This window comes from Macaca fascicularis, chromosome 5, assembly GCF_037993035.2.
Source record: "Macaca fascicularis isolate 582-1 chromosome 5, T2T-MFA8v1.1".
Taxonomy (NCBI): domain Eukaryota; kingdom Metazoa; phylum Chordata; class Mammalia; order Primates; family Cercopithecidae; genus Macaca; species Macaca fascicularis.
In genome coordinates, this window is record NC_088379.1 from 33,329,055 (window position 1) to 33,340,527 (window position 11,473).

Consider the following 11,473-nt stretch of genomic DNA (forward strand, 5'->3'; position numbering starts at 1 on the left):
AAATTCCTCCCAATGTTTTCAATGTTCTCTGTTTTGGTTCAGAATTTCTTATTGGCAGGCTTAATGAGAGGGTAGTGGAAAAATATGTTGTATATATTATTTGCATATAAACCATCTAATATCTTAGTGTTCCTTTTTTGTATTAATCATATGAATTCATGGTATTCATATGACATTACAAGTCACTAGTCTCACCTATAAGTAAATTAAAAGTTAAATAAATGTCAGTGAGCCATAGAATGGCCTTTGTTCATGACTGCAGATTTTAGTGTCACAAAGAAGAACAGTAGATTTTGCCTCATCTTTAACAAGCAAACTTATTTTTTTTGAATAAAGGAAATGGAAAAGATTCATAGATACTATGATTAATTTAGCCTCAACATATTTATTTATCTACAACGTATTCAATCAATAAATGTGTCTTAATTTATTGATTCTCGACTGGATACCAGATAGTTCAGTAATTACTGAGAATACAAAAAAAAGAGATACAAGATATATTACATAAGTTAAGGAGATTGCAATATAATCTAGCCAATGCTTAGAAGAACGGTTGTTTGCTCTCTGTGTTGTTAAAGGACAATAATCCAGCGCCTTCTATATAGGGGAGAGAGGTTTGAAATGGGCATCATCACACTCTTTTCATCTCCTCACTCTTCCACATAATAGAAGTAATACTAAGGGGAATTAGCAAAATCTAGAATGTTCACTGGGACATGGGTTTATTAGGAGATAGAGTCACACTAACTACGAAGGTCATGTGTTCTACTACATTAACTCTTATGCCAGAAACTGTGTGCTAGTCAAGCAGTCAATACTCTAAGAAGCTGGATAGTAGCTCTTTGACTGAGTCTTCCATATGGATCAAATTCACCCACTTCTTATGATCTACATTTAGACTTGGAGTAGGAGGCTTTATTATGTTTTTTGGTCTTTTACCTATTTTATTAAGAAGTACTGCAGGTTAGGGATTATTGCATACTTGCCCATAATAAAGCCAATATTTTTGATGCTTATTGGTCTTTTTATTTTTTCTCTTTATATTTTATTCAAAGAGAATAATACGTGATTTGTATCAAACTAAAACATACTAGGGAATATACTGGAGAGGGTAAATGTAAATTAAAAATTGTAAATATAAATTTAATGTGTGTCTATTATTTTAAGTTAGGTTTTTTGCTGAAGAGTCTCAGGTTTGAGAATCAGAAGTACCTGAAAATGGTCATAGACTTTGGATGGCAGAAAGAGTACTTTTGGTTATACAGATAATAGGAATTAATGTTTGTACAGTATTTATTGCAGAGCACCTCTATGCTTTACATAGAATATCTCATTGACTCCTCACAAAAAAATGCACATAATAACGTTGGAAGCAACATCTTAATAAGTGTTTCAGATGTTCTAGGACTAAGTAATATACATAAAATATCACATTTAGTTCCCCGAAGTGCCATGTGAGGTAAATACTGTTATAATCTCTATTTAACAAGTGGGATACTGAGGCATAGAAAATTAAGTAAATTGCCTAAGATTACACAGCTATTACTTCTAAGATGTTCTGATGTCAGGGGATCTGTGACAAAATATGATTTGCAAACTCTCATGAACATATAAATGTAGCAAAATTGATCATCTTAGCTTTAAAATGACAATGAAAAAGCCAGAGAAACATCAGAGAATGGAGGAAAACAGAAACCAACTTTGAAATCTTGGAGGCCAAACTATTCTTATGTGAAAAGAAAAAGAAATATAACAAGAATGATATAGCTGGAACTAACAGTTTTCAAATGTGGAGCTAGGAAAGAGGATGATATTTTATTCATGACAAAATCAGTGAGGATTTCTAGGGCTCAGAGAACTCTTAACAGAGGAAAAAAAGGAAAATCTCAGAGAGTATACAAAAATGTTCCCCTAAAGGGAAACTATATCCAAAAAGTCATTGAGAGGCAGTTTCTCAAAGTTAAGATAGGAAGTCAGTAACAAAGCAGGCAACTAGATGAAATCTATTACACGACTAGGATCATTATATTTGCCACTTCTACCACATTTGAATGGATCTGTGAAGGGAAATCTGGGAATTCCAGTTAGAATATCTCATAAAACAGTGGTTATAAAAGTTATACAGTTAGTATAGATGAAGACTCAGATTTAAAAAGAAACAAGACATTTATATATAGCAAGTGACTCTTCATAGTAAGTGAGTCTCAAACTAAGTTAAAATTTGAACTATTGGAAGGATGTTCCCAGTATATAAGTACCCTACAAAGTCAGGTTAAAACTTTAGAATTCGCTTCAGCAATAGACAGTGCTGGCCTACAACTTTTTTACTTCCTATTTTATACTACAAAAGAATTCATTAGGCTATTTTTGACATAGTGTGCTAACAACGATTGTACTTTAATTTTTTTTTCTCTTAAAGCAGAAAGAAAATCAAAGAATCTTCATCTTAAAAGATTTGTATTACGAATAACTACACAAACTGAGAAAGGTCTAAGGAAGAAAATAAGGTGGTACTCAAAGATAAGGAATAAAGCAAGTTAATCGGATGAAAGTATATAGATAAGGGCCAGGCCTGGTGGCTCATGCCTGTAATCCCAGCGCTTTGGGAGGCTGAGGCGGGCGGATCACGAGGTCAGGAGATCAAGACCATCCTGACTAACATGGTGAAACCCCATCTGTACTAAAAATATTTAAAAAATTTAGCCAGTCGTGGTGGTGGGCGCCTGTAGTCCCAGCTACTAGGGAGGCTGAGGCAGAAGAATGACGTGAACCCGGGAGGTGGAGGTTGCAGTGAGCCGAGATCATGCCACTGCACTCCAGCTTGGGTGACAGAGCTAGACTCTGTCTCACACACACACACACACACACACACACACACACAGTATATAGATAACAGAGAACTGAAAGCTGTTGTACATAACTGTTTTGCAATAGGACAGGTATGAGTCAACTGTTGTCATAGTAACGTTGCATAACAAACCATTCCCAATCTCAGTGGTCTACAGCACAATCACTAATTCTTATGCAGGTCGGCAAGGCAACTCTGGTTCAGTTGACCTAGGATTGGTTTAACTGGGTGACTCCTCTTCATGTTGTGGATCAATTACCTCTGCATTAGGCTGTGATTAGTTTTAGTTTGGATTCTAGATTGAAGGGAATGTGTCTACCTCGGGTACATGCCTCTCAAAGCATAAAACCAGATCACAAGCCTATGTAAAAACTCTGCTTTAAAAACAAGTGTTAACATTTCATTAGCCAAAGCTGGTGAAATATTCAAAGTCAATATCAATGGTACAGGGATATATATTCCATTTTCAGTGGGATACAGAAATGAATAAATATTTTCTAAGTAATAATTTAGACTATTTTAAGACAATAAAAGGTTAAAAAATGATAAAATTTCAAGAATTCTAAGACCAAAATTCTTTCGGATTAAATGGATGTTCCGGATTAGAGAAACTTTGCTCTCAGAAGACAGACTTGATAGAACCACTACGAAGCACATTAATTTGGAAAATAGAGAACAGAGAAACAGAGAGAAAGCAAGATAATAAATATGAGTAAATGAATAATTGAATATTGAATATGAGAGAAATCCATATTATCTTAAACTTTCCAAGCTCAGATAGCTGGGATTGGGAAGGAGGGAAAAATAAGATTTTTTTTTCCAGATATATTTAAGGAAAGATTAGTATATACAAGTTAAAATATTAATCAGGCAGCTGTAAATTTAAAGCTGAAATCACAGAGATAGGTTTGGACTGAAATGGTAGATTGAAGTAAGGAATCAGCCATATAAGGATAAGAGTTGATGCTGTGAGATTAGGTGAAAGTCTTAAAAACGAGGCTCTAGGAAGAATAAGTCATAAAACAAAAGGAGACAGAAGGAAAGAAAGACAAATCCTCTTAATGGACTTGTAGCAGGCTGCCCAAAGACATTAGCTCTGCATGTATTCAGTGCACCAGTGCCATAGCTTTCCCATATTGTAACGGGATGAGCGAATCTGAATCTCCCCCAGCTTCTGGGGATAAAAATTGACATTGAACCTCTGCATGTACAACTCTTTATTTTAGAGACAAGAGAAATAATTTCTAATCTTTCAAAGTCAGCTGAAACTTCAGTTTCTGGGGTAACCCTTCATTTCAGACCACTGCCCCCAGTCTAATTCAGGCATGTTAATAAGGCTCTTTTATTTACTTTGTAGCAATAAGCATAGATTGGAATTAAAAATCTACAGTATGCATACAAATGCTTTACTATGATTGCCTCCTCCATTAAATTCTACAAAAGCAAGAAAAATGTCAGTTCATCTCACCATTTTGTTTCTGGCTTCTATGAAGAAGGGGTGAAAAATACGTATTTGTTGAACAACTGTTCAACAGAATAAATTAATAAATTAGTTAGAACCTTGTCTATTTTCATGTGTGGCATAGCTCTGTGCATGATTCCTTTGGTCATGTACTGACTACTTGACAAAAAAATGTATATAAAGGAAGAGCAAGGATCCAGTGAAATAAATCCTTTCTTTACTTCTGAGGTTTTACTGGACATTTCCAATAATTATGAACATATGTACATAAAATTCCTCTTTCTACAGGGTGCGGACACAAGGATATAAATGCACAAATGTAAAAAAGAGGAGACTCGGGTCTAGGTAAAAACGTAAACTATCAATAAATTGAATTCAGTAGTCCTTGTCTTCTCTTTCATTTTCTCCACATTTAAAGGCTGGAGCTATCACACATAAGGGCATTTTACCTTATGTCTTTAATTGTAGAACAGATGGTGTTCAAAATAAACGAGCATCTCTGTGAAGTGGGCTTTAAGTTCCAAGAAGGTTTCCTAGGGATGAGATCTTAAATATGATTTTCTCTGGAAGACGGGAAGGTATTGTGGATACATTTCAATTAATTCCTTATTTTGTGGATATCTATTCTGAAAAGAAAGGAGACTGCTTTTAGAATTTTGGAAATATTATTCATTTTTTCCTTTGTATTTGCAGGGGAACTGTTGTTAATTGTTGTCCTAAGCCCCAATCATTAAAGGTTTACAAAATTAAATGTGAAGATTAGGCGTTTACCAATTCCCAGGCTTAGATATAATCCAGGATGTACATAAATTGAAACTGGCATATACATGCGTTCCACTCTACCAGATGTTCTGAGAAGTCTTTGGAAACTTGGGGATTATCACCATAATATTGATTTGGTAAAACTCATTTGGCTAGATATGTCAGAATAAATAGGTTTGTTCAGTATTTTTTGACAATGAAATTTAGAAAAACTCATTTAAACTCACACTTCACGTCTTTTAAAGCATTTTGTATTCTGTCCTTTCTGCTAAGATCAGATGATTCAGGGTAGTATATTTCTGACTTCAATTTTGGATAAAAATTATAATTTTCACAAACATTATTTTATTTAAGATTATATATAAATTAAATTTAAAGAAAATGCAGTGTTCAAAGTTCTATAACCAAGTTGATCAGAAGACATATACACTTTTACAAATATCTAAGTAAGATCAGGCCTGGATGGGCAGACTTTTTGTAGGAACACTCTGGGTTTCTACAAATTCTAACATAATGTGACAATTGTGTAATGACGGATGCAAGAGCTATGTAAACAAAACATTTGAAATAAGATAATCAATTTTTGTATTTTGTTGTTGTGATATAACGATGATTAACTGGGTATTTTCTTAGATACTGATGAAGAGAATGAAACTAAATCATGTTTTGCAATTTTATTTTCTAAAGAGGAATTGTATAAAAACTGTGGGCAATGACCTGGATAGTTTGCTTGTAGGAGCCATTTTGTAAAGTATTGGATCAAATTTTACATCCTTTTAATACTGAAATTTCTCATTGCTTGGTTACCAATGGTAGCAAGAAATTGCAAAAGAACCAGAGACATGTTTGTTGACCAAGTATTCAGACTCTTTCCTAATCACAGACATCTATGCCTGACCTAATGGGTCACATCATTACTAGAAGTGAATGCCACAATATAGGCCTTCTAGTAATCCTGCTGTTTTATATTGTTTTGTCACCTTGTTTTGCCTATTTATTTATATATAGCTTATCTATCTATTTATGTAAATGATTTGAGGTAATGCAAACTTCAATAAAAGCAACTTTATCAAATAAGAAGTGTAACGGAGAGAAGAGGCAACTCAGTTAAATACTTACTTTGAGGTTTATGGTGTAGAAGTTAAGATGAAAATAAATAGGTTTGTGTAACATAAGAAAGTTTATCAGCTATTCATGAAACCATTATTTTCCAGAGATGCTAAAGAAAAAAGTCTGATGTAAATCTCTATATTTTAGAAATTTTAATATGATACTTTTAATAATGCAGTTTTATAAGTTTCAATTTTTTAAATAGTCTCAATATGTGAAATTCACTGAAACTAATTTTAAAATTTATTGTAGATTTTTCTATGCACTTTTTATCTATGCATTTGCAATGCCTTTTTTACTGTAAGTCAGTCAAAGGGAAAATATGCACTTTTTAAAATTCTGTCTTCAGACTACAAATTGTGTTGGGAATATTAGGTATGTATATACAGCCTGGAATTACAGAGTTGAAGAACATGATAAAATGACTGAAAGCGCTCATTTTTATATTATCCTAGCTGTTGGAAACTCTTCACAAAGTACTTATGACTGCTTCTTTGTCGATATGGTAAATTTTTGGTTATGTAGTATTTTATACAAAAAGTAGATTATATTCTTTAAGTACCAGGAGATGTTTATTAGCAAAAGGTAAAACATGATTGCAATTTAATTCAAAACTTTCTAAGAAGTTATGAAGAAAGGTCAATTTAGAATTACTGACAGCAGGACCCACCAAATTCTTAAAATTTCAAGTAAATTATTTTTAGGGCCTTAATATATCTGGAATATTTATCACTTTAGTTTCCTTAGGTACTTATATAATTTGTAGTATTGTGTATAGGATTGTTAGTTGTTTTATATATAGCTTAACACACTTTACATGTAGAACAGTTTTAGATTTTAAAAAAATCACAGGTACTAAAGAAAAGTTCCTATATAAAAATATGAGAGCTTCTTCGATTTTCTCAAATTTCATTTTAAGTAATCACTGTGAGTATTCCTGGAGGTGAAACCCACAAAAATATTAATGGTCAGATCTACACATTCATTTATAAGCACATATAATTTTGCTCACTCTTTGATTTCTTCTTAACTGAGCACATGACGAATTTATGGATTTTTTTTTGTTGTAAAGACTATTTTGGACTTACTCATTGTTTGTATTATTTTTTATTTATTTCCTATTTCTTTAATTTTAAATTTTAACATAATTGTTTCTTCCTTTTTACTATCTTGGCTAATGCAGTAGCCTTTTTACTAATTTCTTAAAGTTAATATTAAGATTTTTTTTGAGAAATGTCTGTTCATATCCTTTGCCCACTTTTTGATGGGGTTGTTTGTTTTTTTCTTGTAAATTTGTTTGAGTTCTTTGTAGGTTCTGGATATTAGCCCTTTGTCAGATGAGTAGATTGCAAAAATTTTCTCCCATTCTGTAGGTTGCCTGTTCACTCTGATGGTAGTTTCTTTTGCTGTGCAGAAGCTCTTTAGTTTAATGAGATCCCATTTGTCAATTTTGGCTTTTGCTGCTGTTGCTTTTGGTGTTTTAGACATGAAGTCCTTGCCCATGCCTATGTCCTGAATGGTACTACCTAGGTTTCTTCTAGGGTTTTTATGGTATTAGGTCTAACATTTAAGTCTCTAATCCATCTTGAATTAATTTTCATATAAGGAATAAGGAAAGGATCCAGTTTCAGCTTTCTACTTATGGCCAGCCAATTTTCCCCGCAGCATTTATTAAATAGGGAATCCTTTCCCCATTTCTTGTTTCTCTCAGGTTTGTCAAAGATCAGATGGCTGTAGATGTGTGGTATTATTTCTGAGGACTCTGTTCTGTTCCATTGGTCTATATCTCTGTTTTGGTACCAGTACCATGCTGTTTTGGTTACTGTAGCCTTGTAGTATAGTTTGAAGTCAGGTAGCGTGATGCCTCCAGCTTTGTTCTTTTGACTTAGGATTGTCTTGGAGATGCAGGCTCTTTTTTGGTTCCATATGAACTTTAAAGCAGTTTTTTCCAATTCTGTGAAGAAACTCATTGGTAGCTTGAATGGGATGGCATTGAATCTATAAATAATTTCTCAAAAGAAGACATTCATACAGCCAACAGACACATGAAAAAATGCTCATCATCACTGGCCATCAGAGAAATGCAAATCAAAACCACAATGAGATACCATCTCACACCAGTTAGAATGGAAATCATTAAAAAGTCAGGAAACAACAGGTGCTGGAGAGGATGTGAAGAAATATGAACACTTTTACACTGTTGGTGGGATTGTAAACTAGTTCAACCATTATGGAAAACAGTATGGCGATTCCTTAAGGATCTAGAACTAGATGTACCATATGACCCAGCCATCCCATTATTGGGTATATACCCAAAGGATTATAAATCATGCTGCTATAAAGACACATGCACACGTATGTTTATTGTGGCACTATTCACAATAGCAAAGACTTGGAATCAACCCAAATGTCCATCAGTGACAGACTGGATTAAGAAAATGTGGCACATATACACCATGGAATACTATGCAGCCATAAAAAAGGATGAGTTTGTGTCCTTTGTAGGGACATGGATGCTGCTGGAAACCATCATTCTTAGCAAACTATCACAAGAACAGAAAACCAAACACCGCATGTTCTCACTCATAGGTGGGAACTGAACAATGAGATCACTTGGACTCCGGAAGGGGAACATCACACACCGGGGCCTATCATGGGGAGGGGGGAGGGGGGAGGGATTGCATTGGGAGTTATACCTGATGTAAATGACGAGTTGATGGGTGCTGATGAGTTGATGGGTGCAGCACACCAACATGGCACAAGTATACATATGTAACAAACCTGCACGTTATGCATGTGTAGCCTAGAACTTAAAGTATAATAATAATAAAATAATAAAATAAAAAAATAAAATAAAAAGATTTTTTTTTATTAAGTTATGTGTCTATTGAATACTTAAGTTATTTTGGGGATTTTAAAAATTCTTTACAGCTTTTGCTGAGATCCATAGATTTTGATTTTAAATGTTCTAATTCCAATGTTTTTTTCTGATACTTGATAATTTCCTCTTTATTCATAGGTTATTTGATCCATAGGTTAATTACTATATATTCTGAATTTTAATATAGAATAATTTCTTCAGTTTCATTATTTATTTTATACTCTATTGAACAATATTTAGAAATTGTGGTCTATAGCATTTATATATGTAAAATGTATTAGAATTTTGTCTGTGATCAAGCAGGTGACTATTTTATTAAATATTCCCAAGACATTTAAAAAGTGTTTCTTTTCTCTATTTTAAATATGTATGCATTTGAATTTATAGATAGTTGTTTACATAATTTATTTACTTTCATCTCTATAGCTCTAGTTGTGAGCCAAATATATGAGAATCTCTGTATAACTGCGTACTCCTCACATTTCTATTTCTTTTTTTGAAAGAAAGTTATTTTTTCAAAATAACTCTATTGAGGTATAATTTACAGGCAATAAAATGCACACGTGTTAAGTGTTAGTTTGTTGATAATTGGCAAATAAATAACCCACATAACCACTTTCACTGCCAAGATAAAGAGCATTTCCATTAGTTGTTATACCTTCCTTGAGAATTGTGACTTTATTTTTTAATTTTTCTAACTTTTTCTTGTGAAATGTACACAGATACAGAGAGTCACTTAACAAAAATGTATAGCTTAATGAATTATTATAAGGTGAGCCCTTGTGGAATGACAACCAAAAAAGAAATAGAGCATTGCTGGTCATCCCACAATGATTTCGCATCCCTCATAAGTAATCACAATCCTGAATTATATAGAAACGACTTCCTTATATTAAAAACATTAATATAAGGTGTGCATGGTAGTTTAGGCTTGTCCATTGGGAAGTAAACAAAAAAGATTTGTCTGTCATCTTTTCATTGAATATATCTGTATCCATCCCATTAATTTTCTTAAAATTTATCTGTTGCATTAACCATTTGACCTGGAGAGTTTTCTATAGGCCAGATGTTGCTGAGTGCAAATTCACAGTATGGTTATAGCTCTGACCTCTGTGTCTCCTGAAATCAGCAGCTAAATCTATATCATTGGTCTAAATTCAGTCACTCTGTCAAGACATTGGGAAATGGTTTTCATCAGAAAAATATTTCTAATTATCCTCATGCTTTGTAATATCAGAAAACTATCAAAGCTCAATGCCGAGATATATTAATTCATTAGGGTTTTCAATATAGTGATATTATAATTGAACTATTTATTAGTTGAAATTCATTAATACATAGTCACAACTGCTATAGTGGTTACAGAGTGATATAAGAAATACAGACTAAATCCTTTATTGATTTTCTTTATTTACTAACTTTTAAGATAATAATTGGTTCCCTATTATTATCCAAATATAGATTTTTTAAAATCATTGTGAGACAGCACAGTTAAGCATATTAGATTGGTTTCAATCCATTGTAACCATTATTGTTTGATCAGTGGAGCCTGTTCAACATAGGAGTTCAGATATATTTACTCATTCCTGTTTTACTCCTAGTTGTTCTTGATTTCTTATTGTTTTAAATAATTATAATTCTTACTGAAGTTCTATAATGTTCTGTGAACTCCGTGAGTTTGCCTCACTCTTACTTATGTCATCCTTTCATGTCTTGTATTATTTTATTACGATTTGTTAGCCTGTGATGAAATAACAGGTAATGATACCTACATGCTTTGTACACATCTCTGGTGTATTCTCAGTGTCTGTAGGAATGCTCTTTCATTTCTTTTTTTAGGATCTTGGTGTTTGTTTGCTGTACTTCATGTACGCTGAAGCTGCCCAATACTTTTGCATCTTGTTGCCCAGAAGCATCTAGACTGTGCCAGATCTTGTCAGCTCTCTGAGACAGGAGAGATAGATTCTAGTATTTTGAGCAGTCTTCTTGAAATGTCAGAACATTGCACCAATAATCCTGTCTTTTTTAACCCCCCTCCCCAGGAAGAATCCAGAAACTAGGGGTTTCTTCGCAGTCATGTGGCATATGCTGGGAAGAAAGACTATTGTGAGAGAGTGCCATAGATTTTCCTACCAAACTTGATGTGGCTGATTTAACACTTGCTTTGGTTTAGACGTCTCCTAAATCTTTTCTGGATTTTCACAAAGCGTATGAGTCCATGTATTGCTGTGAAATCAATATCTTCAAGGGAGGATGTCAGGTCTAGGGTTTTCTACTCTGCCAACTTGCTGACATCCAAAACTTTCAAAAGTTCTTTTAGGTATAAGCAGTTTATTTTGCTGCCTTATTTTGTTAAAATTAATTTTTAATCCTGAAGAAGATTCATATATATATATGAATATATATGAAT